Source organism: Ambystoma mexicanum, chromosome 6p (assembly GCF_040938575.1).
Source record: "Ambystoma mexicanum isolate Mex_15411 chromosome 6p, UKY_AmexF1_1, whole genome shotgun sequence".
NCBI classification, from domain to species: domain Eukaryota; kingdom Metazoa; phylum Chordata; class Amphibia; order Caudata; family Ambystomatidae; genus Ambystoma; species Ambystoma mexicanum.
The window spans coordinates 1,537,837,366-1,537,855,837 of record NC_090935.1 but is presented as its reverse complement, the minus strand read 5'-3'; the positions used below and the strand labels follow the sequence as shown (position 1 = coordinate 1,537,855,837).

Below are 18,472 nucleotides of genomic sequence, written 5' to 3'. Positions count from 1 at the left end.
TGGATTGGCATATGAAAACACTGGGTACAGCTACGTTGTTCTTAGTGGTGAAACAAAATATGGATCCCCAAGAGGAAATTTCTAACATATGCCACAATGATTATTTTATTTATTTTAATTTTATTTATATACAGGTGGAACAATGCTTTTTTTTTTATCACAAAAGAACGTACAATAGATAAGAAACCAAAATTTATGAGAAGCATTGAGCTTTTAACAATGGTGTGAGTTTGAGAGACATTCTGACCAGGTTGTGAAGGGGAGTAAATTGATTTCTCATGCTGACTGTGGGCAACCTACTTCTGCCCATGAGCCTGTGAGGGGCTCCACCCATTCCATCATGGCTAGGCCTTCCCTCATGGCCGCCATGTGATGAGGGCTTCTCTGGTCGACATCATCTTGCCCAAGAGACGGCCTCTGTCTATAGCAGATTGGCTGGGGCTCGTTCTGAATGGCTTATGGAGAGGCCGTGCCCTCTTTTAGCTATCTCCGACCTCTAGAAAGTCTGCCTGTTGCATCGTGTTCACTGCTAAGGCCGCTGCACTTGTCAGGTAAGACTTTCTTTTCCTGTCTTACCCTCTTTCCTTTTTCATCTTCCCACACCTCCCTCTTCCCATGCCAGTGCACTTGTGAGGTTTGTTTTTAACTCCTCTACCTATAATTATAATAATTATAATTGATTAGTTATAACACGCTTGATACCCAGAGGTTTCCAAGCGCGACCCATTGATCGAACATGTGTTGCTCTGCGTTGTATTGCTTGCAAGGCAAGCGCAATGCCCCCAAGCTATCCTCCCTACCTGCCACCTTGTGGCCACACTGTTAGTCTCCTTGGGCCTCCTCTAGTTCCCTTCTCAGATGCAGCCTCGCTAATCCGCCGCCTTGCAGTTTGAGGCCTCCGGCTTGCCCTTCAAATCTCTCTGGCACCATTCCTTGCAGCCGGATCTTTCTCCCTCGCTCCCTCCGTCCCTCTGGGGTTACTAAATGCTGGCGATTGGAGCTACACCACTTCGGAATGCATTACAGTTGCCAAACATCTTTCTTGTGCTGCCACTTGTACCTCGATTACTGGCTGCATCTACATTTGAAAGTTTACTATATCGTTCTGCCATGCATTGTCAGTTTTTATCGGCACCCATTTGTTCACTCGCTTTTCTTTTTTCCTGACTTCATCTATTGTATGTGACTCAATGGAGCAGTCTGGCCATGCACCGTATTTCCGCTATGTGCAACTACCTAGTTTGACAGTGGTTTTCCTTGTTATCTTCCATAATGTTTTATCTATCTTTGACCTCTAGAAAGTCTGCCTGTTGAGTCGTGTTCACTACTGTTCAAGTTTGGTTTCTCATGCTTTCTTCTTCCACCTATGACTCTTCATCTTGTTATTGTGTCACGTGCCTGTTTGTGCCTGATGTTCTACCCTATTTTCCTCTTGAGGTGAGCCTGTCCCCTATTGTGCACCCACAGCAACTGTCTTCTTTTCCCAACCTTGTTCTAGCTTGACCCTGTACACTTCTATTTCCTGTACCTCACACCCCCTTTTTTACTTCACTCCTCTGCATCCCCCTTCCCTCTACCCCCTTCACTCATGTGCACACTCGTAAATCTGTGCTCAGCACCTGCTTCCTGCCACCAGCCCCTTGCACCTCGAGATGTTCTTCTTCTGTCCAACCCTTTGACTCCTTTCCCCTTCTGTACCTCCTCTGTCCCTTTTTTCCTCCTGACCCTCTGATTGCATTGTATGTTGCCCCGCACTATGAGGCTAGGCATTCCATTGTTTTTCACTCTCTACCTACTTTGCAACAGTTCTCCTGCAGTAACCTATTTCACTGTGTTGTGTTTGGCTGGTCCCATGTTGGCCTGTTTTTTACTTGTTTCGCACTTAACGTTCCTCTCTCCTTCCTCCCCTCCTGCACTTCCCTCCCTCCCCCTCTGCCCTTTTATGTTGCATCACTTGAACGATCCAAATTGCCCCCCTGGCCTTGTAATGACGTTTTTTGTTTGTCTTCCTTCCCACCTCCCTCCCTTCACTTCCCCTTCTCCACCTACCCCCTGCTTTCATGCTATAGCAAGTGTACGTTCTGAATGTTCAAGACCTTTTAAGAACGTTACTGTTCTTACTATTTTTATTTTACTGATTTTTCTTCCTCCTCCCTGCTCCCCCCTTGTCTTGATGCGCCTTGAAACACAATTTCTTTCTGAATAGTGTGCAATATAAATAACCAATAAATAAATAAAATCAGTCGCCAGGGACAATACATAAGTGGAAATACAGAGATTAAGGACAACCAACATTGGAGATTTTTAAGTGCAGGTAGGCGGTACGGCTAGCTGTGCCCGGGATGTGACCATGATGGGTTAAGTGCTGGAGTGGAGGAAGAGTTAGAGGTGAGGGGAAAAATGTTAGCTAGCAGGCTGATGAGAGGTACCTTAAGAGGGTAAAACAGGTGAGGGGGTAGGTTTTTTGTTTGGTTTTGAACAAATCCATGTGGACTGTTTCTCGGATGTCCAGGGGAAGAGAATTCCAAGCAAGTGGAGCAAGAAGAGAGAAATAGTGGAAGCAAGAGGAAGCCCAGGGAAAGGCGAGGAGCCACAAGGGTAGTTGAGGAGGCAGAGCGGAGATTACGAGAAGCCTTATAGAGGAGGATAGATATAGTGGTGCTTTACTGTGGATAGATTTGTGAACCAGGAGAAGACATTTAAATCCGGCCCTGTTTTGCATAGTCAGCCATCCAGCCCAGTGACAGTATGAGGAAGTAGGTGTGAAGTCAGGGAGTTCCAAGAGAGTCCTGGTAGCAAAGTTAATTATCTTGTCTAGAAAAAGGAAAGCATGAATGGGGAGGCCAAAGAGGATGCTGGCCCAGTAATCCAGTTTAGAGAAGACAAGTGGTTAAGAGATGTTTGGGGTGTTGAAAGGAAGGATTTGCCTGATTTTCATAATATTTAGGAGGTTGAGGGGAGCTGCTGTTCCAGTTTTGTAGATGAAAGTAGAGACGGGGTGAAAAGGGTCATAGATGATGCAGAGGTTTCTAGCTGAAGAAGAGGAGAGGACAGTGTCAGGTGTGTAGAGGAGGAGTCAAGTACCTCTAATGGAAGTTCTGCCCCTATTCTGCCTAAATGTTGGCAACCGGAAATTGCAAAGTGTGCAAAGCCAATAATGGTGCCTATATCGCAGAAAGCCCTTGAAACAAGGTATCCATTGAGAAAACCCTACATATATCCGCTGAAGAATGATGGTTTCCTGAAGGAAATTTCCGGAAGAAGTGTGATAATGAATGAGAGAGCGGATTGGTGATGTCACATGAAGCAGACATGACGTACCCAGAAGAGATGCCAATGAAGAAAGAATATAGACCGTATAGACTCTGATGACAAAGCAGCGAAGTGAGCAACATTTCGGGAGCAAAATGAAGATTGCACGTGCAGAGAAGCACTGAAGAAAATGCAAAACCATTTTACAAATGTACAGATGCAGAAACGCAAGCAGACAAAGTAATCATGGGGCTGGCTATGTAGTGAATAGATTGCAGGCGATGCGCCAATGTATATATATATATAGGAATATATAGCATCTGGATGTTCCACAACGTATTGTAGCAAACTTGGACCCCGTGAATGAAAGGGCTGGAAGTGTGGCGCTGTAGAATAACAATAGCTGACAGTGAAGGAAGATCTGAGAAAGGCTTGCCTGGCCCAGGGTCAAGAGTCAGGGCCACCGAGAGCATAGTTATCTACTTGAGAGGATACAATATCGTGAGAAGAAAGTTGGGCTCCTGTTCGAGGTAAAATGAAAACCACTGAGGGTGCCAAGATTTCTTCATTTAAAAGTATTATATACAACAAAGAGCTCAAAAACGTGGTCTCCAGTCACATGGTCATATGGAATTAGACTGGGGCGAGCTACACAAGACCAGAAGATAAGGCCATGCCACACTCGCTTTTATTCTCAGGCACAGTGAGCCTCTGCAAGGCCGAGTTCAAAAGAACTAATTGAATGGCAGACCGCAGGAGTGATGATGGATGTTGGGCTAATTGGGTGGGGAGGTATGACCAGGTCAAACCCCCAGGACCTGGGGTACCAGCTTGCGTGCTGCTAGCAAGTGGAATATTCCAGGCGGGTACAAGCGTGCCAACCAATTGTAGAGGGCCACGTAATAAGGAGCCCTATAGTTTGAGAAGCCAATAGTATGTCGTGTATTAGTCTGACACGGAACATGACTTGCACTTGGGGTGGGCTTAACTGCCCACCTGATCTTAGAGACCCAATCACGTCCCTGTATCCCATAGAAAGTATATGTAGATGTTCCCCATTGACCAACCACAACCCCTAGTAGGATTTCTTATTTGCCACGTAGTGTGACATCACTTATGACACATTTTTGCTATAAAAGTAGTTATTTATGAAATATGTTGAGAGATCTTGCTGTGCGGCGTCTGTTGATGTCCATTGTACTCCCTATAAAGACTTGTTATTAAAACAGCTTTGACTTTTGCCAACTTCCTGAGTCGGTCTGATTATTGATGTATGAGCAAGATCTGCATCCCCATCCATCTCAGATACTGTAACCTCGTCTTAAAGGACCTGTTCCCCGGGTTCACTTGGCAGCAGAGAGGGGACCCCGTAGGCTTTTAAAGATTGCGTAACATTGGACGTCCTCCGCCATTTAGCTGGAGGATCTCAAGGCTTCCTGTGGAGAGCGTGCAATATAGAAACCTTGCAAGTAAAGAAGATACAGGTGGGACGGCCCCTCTTTCATGAAATCACTCCTGGTTTCCACAGGCGCTGAGCGAACTGAAGGTGAAGGTGGCTGCTTGGAGGAGGAGATGATCGCGAGTGTCAGGAGCTGAAAGGTGAATGGTGTGTGGATTGAGGAGAATGGCAAATAATGTGGAAACATGGATTATGGTAATAGTGAAGAGTAACAGAGGGTTGGTTCAGTAAATATATGACGAGGAGCATCAATACGAGGAGCGTCTAGATAAGCCCAGAGTCCTACGTTCAATGAGCGTCTAGAAGGAGTTATTCCAAAACCCATAGTGGGTACTTAAGTGGCACACGGACAAGGTCTGTGAGAGGGAATAACTCAAACTCCCATCGGAGTAGTTTTGGGGCAAGTAATAGCAGCGAACATCGCTGAAGAAGTACATGTCAAAGTCGACTAGTTTGTCTGTTTGTGTATTTTATGTACTGAAAAACGTTAAGTGTCGAAGAGTGACAAGGATAGGTTGTGTTGAGTAGAGATTAAAAGGTATTATCTATCTGTTCAGTCATTGTCGGCGCTGGCTAAAAACGGTAGATTGGATTAAGTTGTGAACTAGAGGCTTTGAGCTGCGACTATTGCTGCACGCTCATATTTGTTATCTTTCTTTAATGTATTTTGTGTAAAGCAATGGTAAGTATTGACAGTCAATTAAGACTTGTCACAATGGGGGTTGTTACTCCACTGATGCATCTGTGCAAGCAACTGCCAAAACACGCACCCAAGCTTAAACAGTATAGTGCGGAATGGGTTAAGGGTACCGGTAACAAAATTATCATGCCATGGTCACAAGGGCATCACTGTCAAAAGCGGTTTTGCAACACATGACCACATACTTGCACTCTGCGTACACAGTGAAGAAATTGGAGAAGAGGTTAGCTAGCTTAGAGCGTAGGAAAATGTACCAGGAGGAATGAGAAGATCCGCCTCCTGAGGATTGGATGCTTAATCAGCGCGGAGAGGAAGGTGTTGAGCCTTCTGCTCCCCCTACCACGCCTGAAGTAAATGGCAATAGTACGAAAGATGAAGGATTGTATCCATTAAGGGAACTAAAAGCGGTGACAGGATATAGCAATCCGATACATGAACTGCCTGCTTATAGCAGTGATGAGAGCCCAGAAAGAGAAACAGCTAAAGGAAAGGAGGAGGCCTTTAAGGTCTTACAAGACAAAGAGGAGAAGAGCGAACGGCCAAATGTATCCTTAGATATTTATTTATTCACATTTGTTGAGCGCACAGAACCCCGTGGGCATCGCGGCGCTTGTTACAGTGGGTAATCATTGCTTAGTTACCAACAGAAAATACAGACAAGCATGCTAGGAATAGGTAGTATGCATAGTAGAGGAAGTATGCAGATAGTGGGTATATGAGTGTGGGCAGTTAGCTGAAGAGAATGGTTTTAAGATTTTTGCGGAAGGCATAGAGAGATGTTTCGGCTCTAAGAGTAGTAGGGAGCGTGTTCCATAGCTTGGGGGTAAGATAAGGGAAGCTTATTCCTCCTGCCTTAGCCATTTTGATACGCGGTACCATGAGTTGGTTGGTGTAGCATAGTCTAGTAGGCCTTGTTGAGTGTGATGTGGATAGTGTATCTGATAGGTATGAGGGTGCTGAGAGGTTGATGCATTTGTGTGTGGTTTTGAGAATGTTGAATGTAATGCAGTCTTTGAAAGGGAGCCAATGAACCATCTTTCTTGCTTCTATGATGTGTTCTCTTCTGGGTAAACTGAGTGCTGCTCTGAGTAAGTTATTTTGGGTAGTTTGGAGTCTACATAGGTTTTCTTTGGAGGTGCCAGCTAGGAGTGCATTGCAGTAATCCAACTTGGCTCCTATAGTTGCTCTGGCAATGGAGCGGCAGTTTTCCTTGGTTAGAAACAAACAGCTTAATAGCATTAATAAGTTTAGTGATCAGTGTGGATGCAGAGACAATGGCGCTGACTTGTTTCTCCATAGATAATGTGACATCAATGTGGACTCCTAGAGTTTTAACAGAGGATAAGACTGGGATGACACAGTTGTCGATACGGAAGTTGGAGTAGAGCAAGTCGAGATTAGCTAATGTAGACTTTTGACCGAGAATAAGGATTTCTGTCTTGTCCCCATTGAGGCAAAGGCCATTAGTGGCCATCCAAGCTCATCTTCTTCCAAGCTTGGTTGGTGGAGTAAATTTGCTGTAAGGTAGTGGTGTTTTGGTGATAGATCCCTGTAAGGGGAAGGAGCACTTGGGTGTCATCAGCATAGTTGGTGTATGTGATCCCAAGTGCATCCAGCTTATCAAAGAGTGGCTTAGTGAAAAGATTGTAAAGAATGGGGGCAGTACAGGATCCCTGGGGGACACCACAGTGAATGATATTGGGCTCTGCATTTGCTATATTAGAGAACACTTTCATAGGCCTTCTAGGAAGGAGGTGACCCAAGTCGCTGCATGATTGGAGAAGTGTGCAGCATGCGTGAGATGATTGGTGAGGGTATTGTGATCAACCAAATCAAATGCCGCTGAAAGGTCTAAGAGGAGGAGGAGGGCAGGCTTGCCCTTGACCAGGATATGGGTGATTTTTTTTTAAGTCTAATGAGGTGGTTTCAGTTCCGTGCCCTTTGCGAAAACCTGACTGTCTCTTACCTAAGATGGAGTTAGTTTCAAGGTACAGTTGGATTTGCCTGTGGGCGGCCTTATCTAGTATTTTAAGGAGAAACAAGACAGTCGATATGGGTTGGTAGTTATTAGGTTGAGAGGGGTCTAGCGTAGGTTTTTTTTAAGAACGGGTGCACCCAGGCCTCTTTGCGGCTGTCAGGGACAGAGCCTGTGTTGAATGAGGCGTTGATGAAGGCAATAAGGAGAGGAGCAAGTGGCTCCGCACATTCCTTGATGATTCTTGGGGGGCACACATCGCCTTTACATTGTGATGGTTTGAGATGTTTAAGGATGTCTATGACATCTGCTTCTGTGATTTCGGTAAATACAAATTTGGTAAATTGCTGTTTTTGGAATTGGGAATGGTCTGGGTCTGATGGTTCAGCTTAGGCAATGCTTTGTAATGTTCTGATATTTTGTTTTGGAGGAGTTCTATTTTTTTTTAACATAGCAGAATGTATGCTGGTGCACCATGCTTCATCGTTAACGATCTCATCAGTGCAGATGGGAAGGACTGTTAATTCTTTAAAGATAGTAAAGAGTTCTTTGGTTTGGGAGTTAGCATCAGTGATTCGATGATTGTAAGCTTTGGATTTAGCATTGAAGATGGAGTCTTTGTATTTTTTAGCAATCGTTTGGAGGTTTTCTTTAGTAATGTCACAGGGGTTGATCTGCCAAGTTTTAAGCGTCTGTCGCTTACTTTTGCGTAGAATATGGAGCTCCTCTGTCAACCAAGAATTGGAGTGGAATGATTTTTGGGGCAACAGTGTTAATAGCATGTGTAAGGGTGTCTTTGAATATCTCTGCTAGGATTTTAGGGTCTGGTGAGGATGGCGGTGCTAGGCAAGAAAGGTCAAGAAAGGCATGGATGTTATCGGCCGCATGTTTTTTTGCGCTTCTAGCTAAGGTGGCAGGTGATGTAGTAGTAGATTTAGTGCACATCGTTAATGGGAGGGGGAATTGTAAACAGTTGTGGTCTGTCCATGGGAGAACAGTGTTAGAAACTATGGCTGAATCACAGTTATGGTCGATCACCCAATCTAGGATGCAACCTAGATATAGAACGGGAGATTAAGAGATGGAAAGGAGAAAAGGATAAAGCTGATGAGGTTACGCTCGTACAGAACGAATGGATGGGTGGACAGATATTGCTCAAGCTCGATGGGAAAAGTATCGAGGAAGTGAGGCAAGGGGAAGATCAAGATTAACAGAAAAGACAGCGAATGAGAAACGTTTGAAAGAGGATGAACATGAAAGGAAGGATAGCCAGAGGCAAGAACAAATATATCAGGAGGAACAACTATGAATGGAAGAAAGAGCAGAAGAACAGAGAAAGTATGACAACAGACAGAGAGCAAACGAAGAATGAGACAGGCTAGAAAAGGAGAGAAGAGGAAGAAGAACAGCAATTACAAGATAAAAGAATGCAAAGACGAAGAGACGATGTGCATAGAGCAAATGAAAGAAGGGAAGAGAAGAGGAAGGACGATAGTATTAGATGGGAAGCGAAGAAGCGAAGAAGCAAAGGGAATTAGATGAAGAAATGGAGCATAAAAGGAGACGGAGGGCACGTGACATCGATCGCATTCAGAAAGAGCTGATGGAACCGGATCCAGTAATATCATGGGGTGACATAGAGGAGTTTCTCCCATCGCAAGGAGTAATGCCAAGACAGTCTAGAGTAAATCTAGATGAGAATTTTGAGATAGGAAGCATCAGAGATAGAATTGATAACTTTCATCAGGAGATAAGGACAATAAGTGAATTGAGAAGTAAGGGAAAGGAAGATCAATCGATAGGTGTCCAATCACAAGGCAAAGAAGGAAGCCTGTTCAGACTCGAGCATAGAGCCTTGTCTTTAGACAGGCTGACTTTAAACAGAGATGAGAAAGATGAAAGCCACACTAGTTGGGGTCTAGATATGTCACATGCAGACAGATAAACCTTCTGTGAAGAAGAAGGGGATAGAGTGCATGCGGTCCCGAGGGATTTCTGCAGATGGACAAGGAATGAGATGGTCCGATTTAGACCAACCTAAAGATAGGACGCCAGACCCTATGGCATACCCATAGCGACTTAAAGGATGATCGCATAGTGAGAGGGGGGAATCGCCACCATATGTGAGCAGGCTGAGGTCATTGCCAGGTAGAAGGCAATCTGGAACCATTGTCCCCACTATGGATAGGCAGATGATGGGAGCCAATTGCCGATTTGGGTTCACACAATTCCCCTTATTAGAGAAAGTAGGCCCAGACCGCAGTATATCCCTTGGCCCCAGATGGATAATTTAAGATGCAAACTCCCTAGTTTAACGACTGGTGCGGGAAAATGGATTTATGAGATAGAAAAGATGACAGGAGGAAATACATTTGCTATAGGGAACATTAAGGGTCTTCTAGCAGCCTTTCTTGGGGAAAGAGCTGATGACATTTGGACGAGAGCAGGTTATTCGAGCGTCATGGCACAGAACACAGCTCATGATGGAGCACCATTTAATAATTGTAGGGCGGCTGTTTGGAAAGCGCTAAGGGTACAGTGTCCTGATACATCAGATATGGGTGCAATTATGGCGCGTAAGATGAAGGATGATGAGGATCCGCTTGCTTACATTCAAAATTTTCAGGAACAGTGGACCTTTGAAACCCGAGAGCCATGGGGGAAATCAGTGCCACTATTTTACCACATTTTGTGTCAGGGATTGCCAGAACAGGTACAGAGACAGCTCAAGAAACTAGTGGGAATGGAGGCGAAGCCATGGGCAGAAATACAGTTGACTATCGCGCATTATTGCAGATTGCTGCAAGAGAAAAATAAGAAGGAGGATGCTAGGAAGATTTAGGAGGCTAAGTTAGTTCAGAAGAAATTGTCTGAGTACGCCATAGAAGATCCGGTACTGACAAAGCAGAGAAGGGCCGGGAACGCAGCCAGCAGTGGGTATGCCGCAGGCGAATAATCAACGCCAATCGGATCAAGGAGGGTACGGTTGCGTGCCGAGGCAGAGGAATGGTTTTCTGAGGAAGAGGTGGTTTCCAGAATAATCAGGGTGGTTTTCAGAATAATCAAGGCGGGTTTCAGAAAATGCAGAATGACAATCAAAATATGCAAGGAGGGAAAATGAGCAGACTCCCTCCAATATATCGGACATGTGGCATGACAGGGCACATCGCGCAAACATGAGGGATCCAAGGGTATGTACAGAATGGCCAATTCTCAAGAGGGGGGACAGCTTATCCTCCAGCATATACCTCACAAAGTAGAGACGGGCTTGCCCAAGATCAGACAGTGTATCAAGTGCAAGTGCCACAAACGCAACAGGCTTTGCAACCACAGCAAGCACCATTGAATCGACTGCAAGGGCAGTCACAGCATGCACCCATGCAGGTACAGTAGAGTGCAAACACGGGACAGTTATTAACTCCTAGAGTAGGGGGTGTCACTATCGCAGGAGGAAGTCCTTTTACAGGCACAGGAATAAGCATGTATCCACAATAGGATAGTTCACAGGGTGACTTGATGTGTTCAGTACTATCGGTGACACCGAATCCTCAAGAAGAACCAAGGGTGGATGTTACCATAGGAGGAAAATCTTTTTCTTTTTTTAGTAGACATTGGGGCAACTCGCTCATGTATACGAGAGGGAACCTTTTTGTTATCGGGAAAAGCCATCAATGTGCAAGGCTTCTCTGGAGCTAAAAGTAGAGTTCCTTTTAGTAATGAGCTACCAGTCTCTATAGGAGAATGTGATATGTCTGTACCTTTATTATATTCAAGGCAGATGCCAGTTAATATTGTGGGCTGAGACTTAATGACGAAGCTAAATATGACGATTTCTTTTACTTTTACTTAGTGTGTTCCGTGCCAGGGATACATTATTTAAACGTGGGCGAATTTATCATGCCATTTACAGCGCAGAGAGCTCTGCAAGGAATGCCATTAGAGCCAGAAGTCTTTCTTTATGGGGTATGCATTTTGTTAAGATGGTTACTCGGCTTAGTGGGAAAGATTATGAGGATAACTGATGAATTTGTGTTCAGGCCACAGATACCCATGAACAAAGAGGGGGGACAGATCTTTCCCTTACAGCTGCAGGCAGCTATAGTATGAGGGGAATTGGCCATGCTTGAACGATTTGATGACAAGGGCAGGCCATGGAGAACAGTAATTGTGATATGATAGGTTATTTATAACGCGCTAATACCCACAGGTTTCTAAGGGTGGACCCGGGGATCAAACCTGTGTTGCTTCGTGCTGTCTTGCTTCCAATGCGAGCATGTTGCCGCTGAGCTATCCTCCCAAGACTTGCCATTGGGGAAGGGTATCGATTGACGACGTCACAGAGCTAATGGTGAATTCGAAGTCGGAGCAAGTGCAAGACTACCGTCTCACATTTCGGCACAGGCTGCAGAATTGATGGCGCTTATTGTTGCGCTCAAGAATCACGAAGGACAGGAAGTGATGGTGTACAGTGACTCCGCCTATGTGACATCAACCGTGCATGCAGGGCTAGCATGTTGGAAAAGGAGGGGCTTCCTCATAGTGGACGGTACTCCAGTGCAACACGCTGCATTATTGGACAGGCTCATTAAGGCAACTCCCAGTAGCCACCGAAATAGTTAAGTGCGTAGCACATACTAATAGAACTGATTTTATTTCACACGAGAACAAAGCCACAGACGAAGAGGCCAAAAGGGTTGCATATTCACCTGATATTTCTAGTTTTGATAGTCCTAATATAAAGGAAAAAATGGTCACAATTATGATTGTAAATGAAGGATTTAATCATTTGTCTAGAACACAGTTGATGGAAGTTCAAGGTAGTGCTCTGCAGGAAGAGAAAGAGCTATGGACACGGAGGGGGTGTTCTCTAACCCCCTCTGAAGCATTGTGGGAAGAGGACATCACTGGTAAAGCGGTGATGCCTGTAGTCTTGTTAAGGTTAGCATTAGAACAGCTACACTACCCTGCGCATGTAGCTAGGGAAAGCCTTGCAGAGGCTATTGCGGAGGATTAGTTTGTACCAAACCTGTCAGAACACGTTGATTTTTATGCTCATCAGGATTTTCTTTGTCTAAATAATAAACTTTTCAAATAACTTTCTAGAAATTTGCCCTTTTTGTTTTCAGAGAATTTCATAAAAATGCATGATACCAGAGTTTGGTACTTTTTTGAACAATTTAATCATGTTGATTTTGATACATAGCAGTAAGGGATCTACGGTGTTATTTTGGTCTTTTGTCCCCTCCTTTTCTGCTCATGGGGCAAATCCCCCCCCTCTTTCTTTGTTTGCATATTCAGCAACCTGGTTGCTTGGGGATCGTTCTTTATAGCTATCTCGCAATTAATGAGGATTCCTGAAGAACACACTTAATTTATGTTTTTCAGAGGCAGGTATTTATAACCTTTTTTTCCCCTTGGCTGTGGGAGTGGCTTCCATGGCCTACCCTTGGTAGTTCTGCATCCCCACTGTTGGGATCCCATTGGTCAAGCAATACGGAATGGCAGAAGCACAAACTTTCAGCTATTCGCTTGAACAAACCGCTGAGATTATAGGAGGCCCGTCTTTATTTGATCAATTAGGATCAGGAGTGGGGGTTGCCCAATCCATGTGTTGTGACGACATATTGAAACTCAAAAAAAAGCATTTTAGGACAGAACTCCATGGACATTTCCTACGTGAGTATTTAAGGGCTGACACCATCCCGGCGGGATTGATAGTTCGCAATGAACCTTGTCTGTTTCTTACAGACAAGGAATACACTACTACCTTTAGCCACATTGCCATTAAATGCAGTAGGGACCTTATGGTCCTTACCATAACAACTGCCCAGCGTCTTGGGGCAGAAATACAGAAGGAGCTTGAAAAGGAAGAGAAAACCTTTTTAGAGAACACTACTATCTCTAACGCTCGTGAACAATTAGTGAAAACTAATAAACTCTTTGACGACTTTAAGTCGACTACTCTAAGCAAAAAAACAAAGAAACTTCAGTTTGACATACAGGAATTTAAAGTGGATAAAATATTCCCATATATCACAGAGGAATACATTGAAGCCGCCAAAACACAGTCAACTTCCCAACCACGAAATAAAGGCAGACGTAGGTGGGTGTCTTTTTCCAATTCTAGCAGTAGCAGCTCAGACGGTCAGGCCAGACAAGACCGGCAATCACCACAAGCCTTTGGAAATCACCCACCCCAACAACCTTTTTTACCACCGCAGCCTTTTTTAGGCAGAGGTGGCCCCGGAGGGCCTTTCTGGGGGCAACCATGGTTTCCCCCCTATCAACAACCGCGCCGCCAATTTCGCGGACGGCGTCGTCTGAACAGGTAGTTGAACAAAGCGACATACCAATTTTTAATCTTGCCAAAATTGATCTTACATCTCCTCAGATTAAAGTTCTCTCGAAAGGGCTTTCATTTGTGCCCTCACAAAAAACGGATTGGTTTGAAACAGAACTTGAGGTTCGCCGGTTCCTTAGAACATTGCGCCTCAAAGTTTTCTTTAATGAACATGGAGGAAATGAGCAGGAACTAGACACTGGCTTACGAGCCCCTTCAACCTTCAAGCCCCAAGACAATGAAGTCACAAGAGAAATTTTGACCTTTGAAAAATGTGTCCTTCGAGATTTAGACAAACTCAAAAGTAATTCAAAACAGAAATCTCTTAGACATAATCTCTCTAAATTAGAAAACTCTGCTCTCATTGAACTATCCAACAACCCCTCCATTGTCATAAAACCTGCAGACAAAGGAGGTGGAATTGTAGTTATGTCTAAGGCTCAATATATCAACATGATGGACACGCTATTACAAGATGATGTCAGCTATAAGAAACTTAGGAAGGATCCCACCCGAGACATTCGCACAGAAATTGAAAGCGTAGTACAATTTGCTTTAGATCGCAAATGGATTACGGAAAAAGAATCTAAATTTCTCATTACCAGTCAAAGTCGTATTCCGACTATGTATTCTTTACCTAAGATACATAAAAATCAGGAAAACCCACCCGGAAGACCAATAGTGTCAGGCTGTGGTTCGATTTTAGAACCACTGTGCAAATTTATTGACGTATTTCTGAAACCTATTAGCGTAAAAACTGAGACATACCTCAGAGATACGACTGACACTATTACTATCTTTGAAAATCTTGAATTTGACAACACTACTCAATTACTGGTGACAATGGACATTCAATCCCTCTATACTAGCATTCCACAAGATCAAGCGATAGAATGCATGCGAGAAGTTCTCCTGGAATATGATTCTCAGGATCGCGTTCCACATAACTTCATCTTGGAACTTATGGCCATAGCTCTCAACAAAAATTATTTTGAATTTAATGGCCAGTTTTTCTTACAAGTAAAAGGTACGGCCATGGGGGCTGCTTTTGCGCCGAGCCTAGCGATTCTCTTTATGTTCAAATTTGAAACTCGTCACATTCTATCTTCCACCAATCCCTTCCGCTATTCTATAACCAAATGGAAGAGATATATCGATGACATCATATTTATTTGGACAGGCACTAAAGCCGAGCTAATACTCTTCTTTGATTGGTTGAATAACGTTGATCCTAATATCAAGTTCACCATGGAGTCTAGCAATATTCAGATCCCTTTTCTAGACTTAATAATTAAAGATGATTTTGGAAAATTGAAGTGTTCGCTTTTCCGTAAAACCACAGCCCGTAATACTCTCCTACATTACTCCAGCAATCACCCTCGGCATATTAGGGATAATCTACCCTATGGCCAGTTTCTCCGGATCCGGCGAAACTGTTCCGAGTTATTTGATTATTATGAACAAGCAGATAAGCTTAGTAGTCGCCTTAGAGACAGAGGTTATCCTAAACGATTGATCACACAAGCGTACAAAAGGGCTCGGTTTACTGACCGTGACAATTTGCTCACGCCCAAACAAAATTCCAATTCAGTACTGGATAAGAACAATTCACAGATGACATGTGTATTGACCCATGGGCCTCAGACCTTCGAGATTAAAAAACTCATCTCGAAATACTGGCCCATTGTCAAAATAAATCTGCCAGACACACCTCCTCCCCGCTTTGCTTTCAAGAGGGGCAGCAATATTCGTGACAAACTTGTGCACTCTTCCCTTAAGAAAGCCGCCCCCAGAATAGGTCTGTGGGACCTGAGGACCACCACAGGGCATTTCCCTTGTGGATCTTGCTCTGTCTGTCAATTCACCAGGAAAATGAAGGAGTTCAAAATTGGGCCAAAAACATGGACATTTACCACTATGACAAACTGCAAAACCGCACATGTGGTATACTGCATCCAATGCCCGTGTGGCCTTCGGTATGTTGGTCAAACTTCACGACCGGTACATATTAGAATATCAGAACATCGATCTAGAATCAGGTGTAAAACACTTACCGCACCCCTAGTAAGTCACTACATTGAGCTACAGCACTCTGCTAATGACATATTATGGTGGATTCTGGATGTGGTCAAAAATACGCCCAACATAACCCACTGCCTCCTACAGAAGGAGGCTCGATGGATCCATCGTTTATCCACTCACATTAATGGACTTAATGAGGATTTCAGTCCAATTTAACATGTTTTGGCTTCCATCCCACACCTGGGTTTTGCCTTGCGGGCGGCTGCCTCCTTCCAGCAGCATGTGTTCTGCTCCCCAGCCGGACGCTTCTCCGCAGGCTTCTGTCTGCTTTCCGGTGCGGCAGCTTCTCTTAGTTGACGTTACAGAGGCCGCTGTCATGGCGCCCTTTTGTATCCACCCAAGTGAGTGACATGCAGGTGGGGCAGCTCTCAGCCTATCCACACATCTTGTTTTTAGGCCCAATGAAATGGCGAGTTAGGCCTCCTGCCCTCTTTAGGCTATATGAACATTCGTGCTCGCTTTGCAGAGTGTTGCGAGAGGGTTTCAAGAAAGGCTGTTCCCCTCGTACATCTGCATTATACTTTGGTCAAGTCGTTATAGGTAAGACGCGATTTTTTCGTGGGTTCTTTCTTAAACACAGTTTAGTGTTTACTGTATATATCCGTCCATTCTTCTAACACGATTTCTCGTGGGTTCTTTCTTAAACACAGTTTAGTGTTTACAGTATATATCTGTCCATTCTTCTAACACTATTCATCATTTTCTATTTTTCAGAGGCTGTACACCTTCTATGCCAGTGATATGGGACCACACTAGGCTACCCGACGCATGTGCTCTCCGCACTATATACTCCACAGACTGCACCTTTCAATTGTGCATGCTATCTAGTTACAGGATTTAATCCACATGTGAGTACATACCTCTACACTCCTCTCCCCATTTGGATAACCTCTATTTGTACTTTTCTTCACTTTTATTCTGATAAGTTCCCCCTTCCATTTCAGTTGTTGTTTTTTTCCAATGTGAGTCCTAACTCGATGCAGTTACACCAAGGGCCCTGTTGGTTCCACTCTTCAGGCATTACTGTTGTGGGCCCCTGAGCCCGTTTTCACGCCTGTTTTTCTAACTTATCCACAGCCTACAAAATTGAGGTAATTTATTTCCTAATTTATTCTCTTTTAAACAACAAGGGCAACTTTACTCAAATTTTGGAGTTCGCTCCCATTATGCTTTTAAATTTAATTTCATTTTCTTTCATGTCTGCTTCCCCACAGGGTTAAACTGTTGTGAGGTTCTTTCGCCCTGAGGAAGGCAACTTTCAACTATGTAAAGAAACTATGGCCAGACAGGCGGCATTTCAGCCGAAACGTTGTTGTGATGATGTCAACCTTGATTTTTCTTGAAATATTTTTTTGACACCTACACGTAGGCAGACCTGTCATTAGGAATATTGGAGTTAGAGTTTGAGAGGATACGGTTGTTCTGTGTAGAGAAGGAAGAACTGTTTACCTTAAGAACCGTCCATATATCTTCTCTCCACTAGTACTCCATTCCTTTTTTACTTCTTCTTTGTGACTTTACAACAAAGAAGAACCTATTTTAAAAAATATTTTTTTCTGCTTCTCAAAAAAAGAATAATTGATTGTTTTCTGTTCTTTAAACAAAATTGTGAATTACAACTGTGAGTGTTTTAACAATTTCTGTTATACTTCTTTGTTATTACAACCTTTATGCTCATCAGGATTTTCTTTGTCTAAATAATAAACTTTTCAAATAACTTTCTAGAAATTTGCCCTTTTTGTTTTCAGAGAATTTCATAAAAATGCATGATACCAGAGTTTGGTACTTTTTTGAACAATTTAATCATGTTGATTTTGATACATAGCAGTAAGGGATCTACGGTGTTATTTTGGTCTTTTGTCCCCTCCTTTTCTGCTCATGGGGCAAATCCCCCCCCTCTTTCTTTGTTTGTTTTATGTAGTAAATTGCATCGTATGTCAAATGTTTACTGCTGGGCACACATTGCGAATGATTAGAGGAGTGATTCCTCCACCAAATGGTCCTTTTCAGCATTTACATATCAATTATGTTGATATTCTGCAAGTATATAGTGGATATAGGTATATGATAATGATGGTGTGTCCCTTTTCGAGAAGGATCAAAGCTGGTCCATGTACACACCCTATGCCACTTTCGCTGCAAATATTTTAGTCCAAGAAGTCTTTCCTAGATGGGGAGTATGTGAGGTGCAGAGATTCGACAATGGGCCCCATTTTGTTAATGAAGCATTTGAACAGATTTGTCTATTGCTTAGTATTAAACAAAACAATGGATGGGTTTCCCCTAATTCGCTGGCAGAAGGGAAGCAACAAACAGTAATGAACAGGGGTCATACCAGTGGAATAAAGAATAGGTTCACTCTAAAGGACATCGTCCCACCAAACGAGAAGGAAAACGTCCCCTAGACCACCACGCAGATCACCTTACATAAAACAGGAATAGATGTAAAATACTGAATTTATTTATTTGAATTTATATCTTTAAAAATGAGTATTAAATCATTCAAATGCTCATATACAATGTACAGAAATAACATACAACTGTGCAACAAGGATAAAGTGCATGATGTGATAAAGTGCTAGTTTCAAGTATTGGCTGCTACAAAAAAAATATAAAAAAATAACAAAGGAATAAATCACAATAATCCTAAATGTTGATATACAG

General features: G+C 43.5%; 1 protein-coding gene across 8 annotated transcripts in view; it reads left to right on the top strand.

The window, feature by feature from the left end:
• HOPX (HOP homeobox) overlaps positions 1-18,472 on the top strand; it is a 282,218-nt gene that overhangs the window by 103,917 nt on the left and 159,829 nt on the right. For 2 of the 8 annotated variants that reach the window (XM_069626415.1, XM_069626413.1), the window contains exon 2: positions 16,523-16,656. The exons of the other annotated variants lie outside the window; for them this stretch is intronic. The gene's annotated coding sequence lies outside the window, so the exon portion shown is untranslated. The remainder of the gene's footprint in view (positions 1-16,522; positions 16,657-18,472) is intronic. 8 annotated transcript variants of the gene reach the window in all.